Source organism: Anomalospiza imberbis, chromosome 3 (genome assembly GCF_031753505.1).
Source record: "Anomalospiza imberbis isolate Cuckoo-Finch-1a 21T00152 chromosome 3, ASM3175350v1, whole genome shotgun sequence".
Lineage (NCBI taxonomy): Eukaryota > Metazoa > Chordata > Aves > Passeriformes > Viduidae > Anomalospiza > Anomalospiza imberbis.
In genome coordinates, this window is record NC_089683.1 from 82,890,180 (window position 1) to 82,903,425 (window position 13,246).

The 13,246-nt window shown below is 51.0% G+C and overlaps 1 long non-coding RNA gene across 1 annotated transcript; it reads left to right on the forward strand.

The window, feature by feature from the left end:
- The first annotated feature begins 2,718 nt into the window (after window positions 1–2,718).
- Window positions 2,719–6,015, forward strand: LOC137471258 (uncharacterized). The gene is made up of 2 exons (XR_010997484.1): window positions 2,719–3,095; window positions 5,279–6,015. It is a non-coding gene; the product is annotated as an uncharacterized lncRNA (long non-coding RNA).
- Window positions 6,016–13,246: the final 7,231 nt, after the last annotated feature.

Here is a 13,246-nt window from a genome sequence, read left to right on the forward strand (position 1 = left end):
CAACAGGGAATGACTCAGGGCAGACATCCAAGACATGCTTGAGGCTTTTTGGGGAGGATGATCATCAACTTCTGAGGACACCAGCTTGACCTCCTTCCCCTTTCCTTCAAGACCATCACATAAGCATTGGGCAATTCAAGCCCTAAATCACAGGTATTGAGGAAACAAGGGAAATCCTGTATTATCATGAGAAGTTTCTGCTAAGAGGGAAGGACCTCATCCTGGTGGGTGTTTGGGGAGAAGTGCTTTCTGGAGTTCGATCTGTCTGGGGCACTGTGATGAGCTCATGAGTGAGATGGTGATCAGGGAAAAAGCAATGTCTCTCCACCGTCCTCCATCCTCACTGGATACTCCTATGTAGTAGCATCCAGACACAAAGTCCTGCTGAGTGGGATTCTCCACAGAGGACCAGCCAGCTCCTGTCTCAAAGGCTGAGAGCGGTCACCAGCTCCTTGCTCAGAGTTGGAGGAACAGCCCATACAGCACATATAGGCTGGTGATTCCTTTCCCCTCAGGAGGCCCTGGATGCTGCCAGTGCTGCCAGCTGTGCACAGCTGGGTTACAGATGTGCTGTTGTGGGGCACACCCACAACATGCCCATGTCTTTGCTGGTGGGATCGGGAGAGAACCCACAATTATCTGAAGTGCAGGCAAGAAACGGAATATTCCTGGGCTCTGTGGCCTTTTCTTCAAAGGCCCATCTGTGGAAGGAGGCAGTGCTGATCCAGACACGGGATCAGCAGGAGTGTTCTTTAAGCCTTTACATGTCACTCCTTTGTACTTGCATACTTAAGGGCTTAAGAGTTTGACAGCAAGCAGAAGATGGTCTGGTCTTCTGACGCGTTGAACTCGGAGGACTAGAGAGGCAGAGCCCCTGCCTGGTGAAGGGATGGATCCCAGCCATGATCAGCTGGTGGGAACCCGTTCTAGAGTCTGTGGCATTTATATGGAGTAGTTAGGAGGCTGCAGGGTGTTGCTGGGGTAAGTGCTGTAACTGAGGTTGCTGCACCACTATTCTTTCCCCTTGGCCTTCCAGGCAGAGGAGACAAAGTAAGACTTCAGTGAAGAGAAAGGGAAGGGAGCTAGGTGGACATTCTGACAAAGTTTTGGTGGCACTGAGCTGCCATGCAGTTGGAGCAACGAGGAGGAGTTTGGTGCTGCTCTGTGTCCCATTGAGATGGACCATTCTAACCCTCTGGCTCTGCATCTCTGACCAGCTTGACCACAAGGGCCAACTGTTTGCCTTCAGCCATCATATCCTACCAGCCACTACTTCTTCCTTGCCACTGATTCTCGTTTCTTATTGCTTGGATCCATCCACTGCCAAAATCAGGTCATGGAGTAAAAGAATTATAGATTCACGGAGTGGGTCGGGTTGGAAGGAACCTTAAAGATTATCTAGTTCCAATCCCCCTGCCATGGGCAGAGACACCTTGCTCAGAGCTCCATCCAACCTGGCCTTGGACACTTTCAGGGATGGGATGCTGAGTCTGTTTGAGCTGCATTAAACTCCAGGGTGAGTGAGCACCTCAGTATCAGGCCTAGGGCAGACCTCCAGCTGGAAAGCACTGCAAGGCAGATCCACATGATCAGTTTGGCATCTAAATTGTTTTCGAAAATAACTCACTTGTCTCTAAGGTGAAGTTCTGTGGTATCTCATCTGCTCAGGTCTGCTGCTGAAGGACAAGACTGGGTCCTGTTTCAGGGAAATTATGGAAGACAAAATAATATAGGAAAGACACTGAAGCTGATACAGAGATCAGAGGATGCTTAGAAGCACCTGGATTGAAAGAGTTGGCATCAAACTCAAAAACCCTACATGAATGCATAGCAAGAGAGATGTTCCCACATCAGCTCCTGACCCTGCAGTTTTGGGTAAGGGCTTTCTCTGGCTTGACATGCTGCTGAGGTGCTGAACACTGGGTGAATTTTACTATAGTCTCAAACAATTTGTAAAGTGACTAGTGTAAAATGTCTCTCTTCCTCAAGATCATGACACCTCATCTTGTGGGGCTGCAGTCACAGATTTGAGGGTTTGGTGATTGTATAAGCCAACAGCAAGAATAAGCCCCCTGAGTGAGACCCAAATAGCTGCTGATGGGTATCAAGGGACTGACCTGACTAGTGTGCTTTGTCCTTTGATGTCCGGGTCTGTCCTGAGCATCTGGACTTGGACAGTGGTGAGAAAAGAGGAACCTGGGAAATGGAGGAAAGGGGAAAAAAGGTGGCAGGAAGCAGGGAGGGCTTAGCTAGCCTGGCATTGGGGTGAACTGATAGCATCATGGGTTATCCCTTAGCAAAAGGGAACAGAAGCTTGCAATGCTGAAATGTCTTCCTCCCACCATGGTGCCTCAGGCTCAGAGCCAGAGGATGTGCTAGGATTGTTTCTAGCTTGGTTGTCTGCATCATGGATGAGTGTCCAGGTGCATGACTGGGTAGGGGTGGATCAGGTTGCTGCGCCAGAGCAGTTGGTTTAATGCTCTCTCCACTGGTATTAGGCTGTTGCAGAGTCAAGGTGGCGTGTCAGGCTCTGGGAGCTTTGGTGAGACCACTTGTGGGGGCAGGGGGCTGGGTTTAACCCTGCACGTGGCCAAGCGTGCTAAGAGGCTGGAGTCTGTGGAGACAGCCCCACTTCCAACTCTGAAGCTGACTGCGGTTTTCTGCCAGCACGAATAGGTCTGTGTCTGCACGGGAAGGAAGGAGGAGGGAACTGCACGATGCTATTCCTTACGCCTCCTAAGCGAAGGATGAGACAGGCAGAGGTTTCCCCCGCGTCTGTGACGCTGGCGCGTTCCCCAGCCCGAGGCTGACGCCGAGCTGGCGAAGCCGCTCCGGGTCGCAGGGTGTCTGCGCGCCGCTCCCAAGGCACGCAGCAGACTCAGCCGTGCGCCCGCACGCCTCCATCGGCGCTCGCACGTAAGCTGTCCCTCCGGCCACCTGCCTCTGAATCACAGCGCTCGGGTCCTGGCCGAGGGCAGGGGAATTTCCCAGCGCCCAGCTCAAGGGTTTGCGTGCGGAGAAGCCTCCTCGCAGGCAGCTGGAAATCGTCTCCGAAGACACATTCCTGGACAAGCCAGAGCTGAGAATGTCGCTGAGTGGGTGGAAGTCCCTGAGGATTTTGCTCAGTTTTGTGGGTTCTGTCCCAGCAGTGAGCACAGGGACAGAAGGTGCTGGCCTTGCTGCCACCCCCTGGTGTGGTGCCTTTTTCTCCAGTGCATCCTTACATTTCCTGCAGCTTAGGGTATGTCCAAAGCCATCCACCTCCACAGAATGGACACAGTTACCTGAGTGGGGGCATGAAAAAGCCCTGGGTTACTGGGGCTCTGTGGGGCTGTGGCACCCTCACAGGGGCCAGTGGAACCCCTCTGATAGGGGTTTGCTTGTCTGGTTGTTCTCGGTGTGGGCTGCAGGATAGCAGAGTGACTGCAGGACAGCTTTACTTGTTCCTGTACAAGCATGATCCTTCCCTGGCCTCCTGTCCACTCCTTCCAGTGCTGGGCGCTCTTTTCCTGAGTTTCACAGGGGAGAAACTGCTTTCATATTTCCTGTGCTTCCATAGCATGTAGCTGACATAGGAGATGCTAGGGTTGCAGATAAGACATTGTGGCAGCAGGGACCTGTCTGAATGTGATTCTCTGGGCATTTGAGTGGAGGGTGCCCACCATATCCCCTGAGATGCTTCTCACTCACTGCCTGTGGGAGGAAACAGAAAGAATTTAGCATTAGCCAGGCATGGATGCCAAACAAGCAGCCAGCAAAAGCACAAATATTTGGCTGCCCCAACACATCTGTTTAGAAGCAGCTCAACCCCAATTTTAAACAAAATGGGAAAGAAAATACATTAATTGAAGCCATGTCCTTAGGAATGCAATCCCTTGGCGGGGGCCCAGCAATGGCAGCCTTGTTGGGAGATCACGTGTCACACAAGCGAGACAATTACCCTGGCTCTGTTGTGAGCCCCTTGTTCTGCTTTTGGGCACCCTGCAAAAGCTAAGGGAAGCTTACCTGGCTGTGTGAACACATGATGCTCCTGCAGGAGTACATACTCTGGCAGCATCACACCTCCTCATTGCCCTCCCCACAGCAGCATGCTGTTTCTTGGGAAGGACTCAATGTCAGGGGTTAGATGCTCCTGTCCATCTTTTAGATCTCCCTTCATCTTTTGAGGGAAGGATCCAACCCTGGGAGATCCTAAAAAAAGAGATCAGCTGTTTTCCCAGCAGCCCCTCACTTCGTGTGTGGGACTTGGATTATTAGAGTGGGAACAGCTGATCCAAAGTCTGTTGACAAATCCATGAAGAGTCAGTAAAGCTTAGACACTACTCTCCTGATAGCCTCCTTTGGTTGACCTCAGACCTTGTTAATCTCCCAGAGGCAAGCCTGCAAAAACAGCTTAAGATGGGAAACTGGTGTGTGGAATGAAAAAGGGATCTTCCCAAGCTTCTCATCTGCTTCTCCAGTGAGCTCTGCAGCCCTTCCTGAGCTCAGTGGTGTTGCAGGTACCTGGGATATTTAGCGGGTGAGGAATGCCCGTACTGTGGTTGCAGGCATGCGCCCAACCTCACTGACAGACCACTGCTAGGATTGTGTCTGCTATGTTACCCAGTGCCTCATGTGTCCCACAGAACTGGTGTCCCTCTCCCCATCTCCTTCTTTACATCAGGGGCAGGACAACCTGCCCAGCTGTCACAGTTTGACATATGGAGGTCTGTGGGAAGGGGGGTCTGCTGGAGGGAGGCCGGTCCCCAGACTACTGCAGTAGAGGGCTCTCCTCCCTCTCAGAGCAGAACAAAACACATGAGCTCAGGGGCCGCTGGGGTTTGGGAAGGGGGCTGGAGAAGCCAAACATACAGAAATAGGGATGGGGAAGGAACCAGCTGCGCCACAGCCCATGGGATGCCCATACTGCAGCACTCAGCATTGGGTGAAGTCCTGAGGGACAGGCCCTGGCTTCCCAGCAGGGCTGTCCCAAAGATCCATTGGATGCCCCTTAGGTGATGATGTTTGGTGGTATCATTGGGTCTGTCCAATTGTCAGCTAGGGTTGCATTCCCATGGGCTCCCTGTCCATGCTGGAATTGGCCATGCTCTGGCATGGAGAAAGGCAATGGTTAACAGCTGTGCCATCATTATTCTTACACAACCTCCTCCGTAGTACACAGCCAGCCTCCAGGATGTAATAAGTACTAATGTCATCCTGGGCTGAAGTGATGGTGTCAGGGAGTGCCTCAGAGGAAGCCCTTGGCTCATGTCAATCAGCACAACTTTTTATTTTACAGATCATGCTGCAGAGCTCTTCCAAGTATGAACAAACCTAAATGAAGACAGCTGGCAGAGGCTCTTGTCATCTAATTCCTTCCAGATGTGTGGTCATATGCTGCAGTTTCTGACTAATGACATCCCAGAGGAAAGCCCTGGGGATGTGGCAGCAATGGGGCGGGTGAGGGGTATGCCAGGAACCTGTTGGTGGGCCAGCAGCACTGACTCCCCAGGAGCTGCTGCCTGGAGACCCTGGGGAGGGGTCTGCCCCCCCCCCCCCCCTTCCCCTTGAGATCAGCAGGGCTCAATGGGTAGCATAGGGCTGCCTCTGCCACACTTGGGCACACAGGCAGCTCTCCACAAGTAGGTAAAGCTACATAATCCAAGAGCTGTATCCAGCAGAGATAGCCACTTTATGGTCTGGAAGCAAAAAAACCCGCACTTGGTAGGGTTGTGCTGGAGCAAATTAGTGATGTTTTCTGATAATGAATCGAGGTTGAAGCATTTATGCTTCTTCCTGCTTGAAAGCCCATTCAGATCTCCCTGCGGGATGCCTCTGTCTGCCACAGAGATGTCTGAGAAATCAGTCTGGGTGGGAAGATTTGTAAATCCTGCCGCCTTCCCCTGAAATAGCTGCCCTGCATGTTCTCATTTTATGTTCATGCACAGCCTGGATTGTATTAGAGCCATGCACAGTCTCTAGTGGGTTTAGTTTCTTCACCCCGCTGTGGGGTAAACAGTGCTAGTTTGATGACCTGGGGTTTAGGAGATGCTCAGTGGCTTGCAGATAGGTCAGGAACTGTGGGGGATGAGCCGTTCTGACCACAAGTGGGAGATCACATCTTCCTAGAATACTGCTTCCTTCACACTGTCTCTCAGAAACTGCAGCCCACCTGGGGCCAGCCTTGCTGCTTAGGAAGCGGAGTCTACCCGTGGGTCTACCCGTGGTCCCTGTGCTCCCCTCTTCCTCTCCACACCTTTGCAATTAACCTCTGAACTCTGGCTAATCCCAGGATTAGCACTTCATGGACTATTGGTTATGTCTTCCACCACCCCTTCTGTGTCTCGACATCCCTGACAAACTTGCAGGGGGGTCCGGAAAGCCAGGTTGCCCCTGAGAAGGGAGGAGGCTTGTAATGAATGCATGATGTTAGGAGCTTGAAGGGTGATGAGAGATAATCCGGGAGTCACCTGCAACTGATAATGATCTGAAGCCTAGGACCAGGGTGGAGGGGCACAAAGAGCCTGAGGGGCTGTGGCAGCCACTTCAGCCTCCCTGCCTTGGCCCCTTCTGCCAGGTAGAGTGGGCTGCATAGGAAAGGAGAATCCTGGTGGGCTTTCAGTGAAGGTGTAAATATCTCCTCTGGTTGTAGGGGGGCTGCAGGCAAAGGAGTATTGTGGCTTTTGATGCAGTCTCCTCCAGGATTTACTTATTCATGTGTTTTCCCTTGTGAGGGTGTCCTTGGGCAAAGGGAGAATTTGCTCCTGGAGTTTATTCAATATCAGTGCTTAAGATGCACTCCAGGTCTGTGGGTAAGCTTTCTGCTCCCTTCTCAGCTCTCCCCTGCCTTGCTTATGCCTCCTTGGGGGCACTTCACAGCTCCTAGATGACTGATTTTCAAGGAGAGCTCCAGAGAGATTCTCATTTAACCTAACAGAGGCAGTGAAGTGACCTCTGTCACTTTTCCCTCAAGATGAAAACTCCCAGCCATGATGAAGGATTAGGCAGTACAGTCAATTTAGCCATGAGAGCTGCTTTTTATGTCCAAGACATCCAGCTGTGTAATGGACCACATGGTGGAAATAACAGAAGTAGAAAGGGACTCATGCTGGGGTTGGGACCCTAGTGCCTCTTTCCCTTAGCTGAGGGGTTTGTCTCAGGTTTTCAGTGCCTGTTAATTCCTTGCCCTAAGTGCCTGTGCTCTATCCTTCTCCTCTAACTCCATGAGTTTCTCCAGGACTTAGCCAGTGGAGAGGGGTGAGCCCAGTTGCTGGAGCAATTCCTTGCCACACTGGCAAGGTGCTGGGGGCTCAGCCTGGTGGATGCTGCCTGGAGGGGAGAAAACTCTTGGAAAAGTACCTGGACTTGCAGCAGTCTGGGTTGCAGGTTTCCTTTCTCCCTGGAGCGAAGGAGCAGCACTTTCTTCTGCTTCCACTGTGCCCCGAGGATGGAAACGGGAGGGGAGCTGCTCCCCAGATGCTGCCTGGGGAACGAAGAGGTCAGTATGAGCTGGCAGTTTTTTGCACCTCTTGTTACATTCTGGGAGCGGGACTGAGGGCAGGTGCAGACATGCTTAAGAGGAAATGGGCAATGAGCTCATGCCCCTGCAGTAGCATATGTTCTGTGTGTACAGGATGTTTGGTTTCCTATCAGTCCCATCCTGAGATAGCTGGGACAGGAGATTGTGAGTCCATGGAACCTTATAGCCAGGAAGGGCCTGGCTGCTCCCTGTTTGAATGGGTTTCAGTCATGCTTTGGCTCCCAGCTGGAGAATGGACTAGAGGGAAATCGGTGGTACTTTCCCATCTTCTCACTCTTCCTTGCAGTGGTCGTGAAAGGAGTACCAAGGAGGGAGTTCAGGAAATACAATTACAAGGTGCAAGTGTCTCTGAGGACAGCCAACCCTGCTCCATCTGATTTCTGTTATATCAAGGGGAGTGTACCCCAGGTGTGCACCCTGAGCCTCTGAGCAATACTTTGTTTGTAAACACTTGTTAAAAAAAAAAATTAAAAATTAAAGACTTTTGAGATTATCTTGGTCTTGCCACATCACCAGGTGCTGGAAGAGCCCTGACTGCCCACAGAGCAGGACTTGGGTAAGCCTCAGGCATGCCACTGGGGATTCCCTGGCTTCAGAGGGGAAAACTTCTGGGAAGAAGCACCACCAGCTTCTGTGAAATGCTTTCATTCATTGCTGTCCAGGAGGGAATTGATCCTGGCAAAAAGTGGCCAGGGGATATGTTTCATTCCCAGCAGGGGCTGGTTTTGATCAGAAATGATCTGGCACTGGACCTCAGCATGACTGATAACTGCAACCTGCTGTCACAAGCACAGCTTGGCCCTGAGGAGGCTCGCTTGTGTTTGTATTTGGAAAGGCCTCCCATGCTCTCAGCTGCTCACAGTTGAACGGCTTCCAAGGTGGCTTACTTTTTTCTCTTTTTATCACCATTATTATTTTTTAATAAAGTTCTCTGATTAGCTTCTGAAGCTTTGTGGTAAAGTGGCCTCAGATTTAATTTCCTCTCCTTGGCTACTCACAGTGGTTTCCAAGCCAGCTCAGTACTGCTGTGAAGTGAGACTAAGCATGGTGGCTCCCGGGAGGCTGAGAGGCAGCCCAGGACACTGACTCTGTCCTGATGCCACAGCGCTCTTTGGGAGATACCAGATGGGCCATGGCGGGAGGGAGAGCAGTGATGTAGGGGTGGAGTGTGGTGTTGGGAGTGCTGGTGTGGAATATCCACCCAAGTTCATCTCCTTGACTTCATTCTCCTCTGCATCTGCTATAAGGCTTTCCTCCACACCTCAGAAAGCACTGTTTATTAATATAAATTGTGATATTAGTAATAATAATTAAAACATTGGCAGTAATACCAATACACTATGTTTGTTGCTATGTGCAGAACTGGGGACAGAAGAAACCAAGTGTATAGAAAGAAGACACTGCAGGTACCATCAGCTCTTCTCTTTTTATCACCGTCTCTGTCTTTTGCCCCTCTCCAAAGCCAAGAAAAAGCTTTTCCTGCTCTCCTTTAGGTGCTGGGGCTGCAGAAGGCCAGAGGTGTGGGGCCCCACAGGAAAGGCAGGTGGATTGTGGAAGCTCAGGCTGGGTTGCACTTGAGTCCTGGCTTGGCAAACACCACAGTGACAAACAAAGCTGACCTGGCAGAGCACTTCCAGCATTCCTAGGACAATTTGCTCACTGCAGGAGGACAGGACAAGTTCAAGGCTCATTTCCCCAGAGTGCAAACTGAGTGCAGTGGAAGCAGTGGTGTGAATGGATCAGCGAAGTGGAGAGGCATGAGGAGAAGAAGTTTTGGGTTCCTTACTGAGAAGCCTAAGCCAACCTCACCCATAGCCACTGGCAGACAGGGGGGACATACTGGTTCAGGGTGAGCAACAGACAAGGAACCGAAAGGACAGGCATGCTCCTGGCCTCGTTTCCCTGTTGGGGCACACAGAGCATGGTTACATCCCTGCTGGCATTTTCCTTTGCAGAGTGGTGAGGCAGAGGCACAGACAGGAAGGAAACATACCTTTACTGGAAAATATCATGTATTAGAGTCGAGTGCTGTAGTGACTGGGCTTCCCACAGAGAGGGCTACTGGTACTTGGAGGCACCACAGGGTTCTTGTGTTTATGAACATTAGTGGTCAGTAAGCTCTTTGCAAGCCTGCACTGCATCCAAGCCGCTCTGGCCACCTGTTCTCTGCTGGCTGTTAATTCTCACTAATTCACTTGTCTAGCATCTGAAGGCTCCTACATACTCCTGATTACTGGGAGTCTGTGTGGAGGATGGAGATGCTTACATCCTCATTCACCTTTTGCTTCTCTTCCTCTTCTTTCCCTACTGGGGTCCTTTGCTCTTTGGCTGTGTTTCTCCCTTACTGCAGCACCTCACCTCCCTGCCCAGCTTTGGTCTTTGGCTAGCCTGAGGGAAAGGCCATCCATTGCTAGCATATATTGCTTTGCTTGTCTTCATTTCCTCAGGACCTTCTTTCCCAAGGTGACGTGCTGAAGATAATATATCTCTCCCTCCCTTTGCCTCATTCGCCTTTCCCCTTAACGGCATGTGTTTCTTTCCATCCCTGTGATTGAACCTTGGCAGGAAATTCAGATATGCTCAGTCATTAAAGTGACTAAGGAAAGGCCAGATCACAGCCTGAAGCAGCAGAGTGAGTGGAAATGGGCTCTCAGCTGATCCCCATCGTTTCCACATTAGCTGGGAATGAGATCCCTCCTCCCTGTGCTAGCAACAACCCCTGGCTGACCCCAGGAACCTGGCAATGATTGCCTACCTGAGTGGGAAGTGGAATTTGCTGGGACAACTTCCTTGATGCTCCTTGCCCTGACTTTGGGTTGGAAGATGAACAAGTGCTTTGAGTAGCCCTGGGAGAGGGGATAACTGGGAAGTCGCATCTGGGAGTTCAGGGGCAGATCCCTTAAGCTGTGCTCTGGGAACCTGTGTGCTGGTGTTGGATGGCGGTGCTTGGGTCTGTGTGTGCATTGCTGCTGTGTTTGCGTGTGCCTGTTCACACAGTGGGATGCTGCTGAGGCCAAGTTATGTGTACTCATTGGGTGTGCTTTCCATGGGCAGAGGTTTTGTCTTTCCTTGCTGCTCCATCATTCTCCATCTCTGTGCTGCATGGCGAGCTCTGACCCCAAAATGACAGGACAGAAGGCAAAACAGGGAGCAATTTGCTGTAGCCAGTGCATGGCCTCAAACAAGGGAGCACTGTGGCCTACCTAGTAGCTTGAAAATGAAATAAGGGCAGTGCAATAGTGGAATAAATGTTGCAAGGAGATGTAGAGAGGCTCTGGCATGTCACAGCTTTCAGTTTCAGGTGAATGGAGCACCGGCTGAAATGCAAAGGGGCCAAACTCCAGGCAGATAAAAAGGGGTGATTGTGCAACCCTTGCAACCAGTGAAGAATTCAGCTCAGAACACATGAAATATTTTTAATGACCAAGAAGAGCATTAGCCAATTGCTTTATAAAGTGCCCCAGGTGGTGCTGTTTAGCCACTGGAGCCAGGATCTGGAGAGGCTTTGGCCAGGGTCAGGTTCTCAGGACTGAGTGCCCAGCTGTGGCAATGGTAAGTAGCTCGACACATGCAGTCAGGAGAAACCCCTGAGAGAGCAAGGGGTGCTGTGGGGAGCAGAGGTTATGGTTTGCTGAAACTGATGCTCTATGACCCTGCTACTGTTTTCCACTTGGACCGGGGGGCAGGACACTATGATAGATGAGACCTCCTGTTTCTGTTTGGCGACAAGCAGGATAACAATCAGTGATGGTGTCTGGCATGGCAAAAGAGTGGTTTGTGGTAGCTGGCAAGACCATGCCTTCTTCAGCTTCACTTCACTTGGTGCAGCTCTGGTGGCATTCTTATGGCATGAAGTCACTGGATCTGGATGTGCAACGGCTCTGGGCAAGGCTGGACTTTGACGTGCTTTGCTTTTATTCTTGCAGCTTCCCCAAGAGATGTCTTACAGGCAACATCCCAGCTTCCCCACGGGACAGTGCAAACGCCAGACATCATTAGATCTAGAGCACATGTAAGGAGAAGCCACAGCTATTCCCAGCTAACACTGCCCTGTCTTTGGCTTGGTGGGAATGAGGTGATATGAGCAACCTGTCCAGAGCAGGTTGGGAGTTCCTAGCTGGATAAGGCAGATCTTGGGAATGACAGGAAAATACAGTCTTCATAAGCCATCCCTTTTTCTCTAAACACATGGATGCTGGCCAGACCATATGAGGTTGGCCCATCAATACTCATGGTGTAAAAGTGCCTTGTGGGTTCCGCTAAGAGATCTCTTGTGTCCCCCACGTGGGATCTTGGACAGCTTCAGCTCCCTCATGGAGTTCAGCTTACCACCAGCACACTTTGAGGGAAGCCAGACTAGAGCACTAGCTGAGATGGCCCTTGGAAGTCACTGTCTCCCGAGCGGAAAGGAGCTTTATGAGCATTACTGGAAGCTGCTGTGGCTGAGTTACCAGAAATAAACCACTTCAGTTTGGGTCCAAATTCTCTCAGACCACTGAATTTCCCACTCTGGTAGCTGGGCCACCTTCATAGTACTTTTGCTTCTCAGCAGGGAGATATTCTGTAAATGCCACCCACTGCTCTTGCTGATTGGGGTGGGTGGCAATGAGGCACGAAGACAAAGGTGGGTGCCTTGCTGAAGGTTCCTGTTAATGTGGATTCTTTTTTTTTTTTTTTTTTTTCTTCTTTTCTGGGAAATGGGTTTTAAAAGAAGCAGCAATAATAGCTCCATTTCATTCACAGGCAATTTCAGGGCTGGGGGGCAGGAAGCAGCTGGAAAGAGATGCTCTGCCCACAGTCCAGGAGCAGAGGATGTGTCTTTGGGGAGGCACAGATGCCTCAAATGGAGATTTTACACACATGGGGGTGGCAGGATAAGTGGCCCTTAGCCAACACATCCTTGCTATTCTCCTGCCTTTGATTTTAAATAAACTGCAAACATGACGCACAATCTACATGTTAACCTGCTCCCCATCAGGAAGCATGGGGGCTGATGCCTACACAGCCCTCAGCAGATGAGATTTTTTTCCCATCACCCCAGGAAAAGAGGGCAAGGACCTGTCAGCCTTAGGTCCTGGAGATGAGACTAAAGCAAGGAGGGGTTTGCCTGCTGCATGCAAGGGAGGGAGACCTGAGCCCAGTGCTTTAATCCCAAATTCATGTGTTCTCTTCTTTGGGAATACCTGGTGAAGAGGCAAAAGATGAGAACAATAGGGATGTGCAAAGGTTCTGTGTGGCTCAGGGCAAAAGCTGTGACTGGTACCACCTCTGTGTAAGGATGGACCATCATCTGACAATTCAAGTCTCCTGATAATTTCCCTTGCTGAGGCTTTGAGCTTTGTGAAGACAAAGAGCCTACCAGCAGATCCTCTTGGCCAGTGCTGCAAGTTGCCATCTCCACCAGGATCCTTCTTCAAGGGTTTTTTTGGTGGAAAGAGTGTGGGAAAAAGCCACCACTGTGGCTGAGGCTGGTGCCCTTTTAGCAGCACATTCTCCCTGCTGCATTGTGTACAGCCAGCCCTGCATGCAGCATGGCCAATGCACCAAATCTACCAACTTGGCCAATATCCTAAACCCAGATAACACAGTCAATTGCCAGGCAGTGCCTGGTTTTCTGCCCTGGAGTCCGGGAAAAGGAATGTGGGTGGCTCTGTATGCTGAGGCTATCTATGCCATGGTAGTGGTTAGCCCTTCTTGGTGTTGATTTCCAGCCTCCCTGGGTGTTGG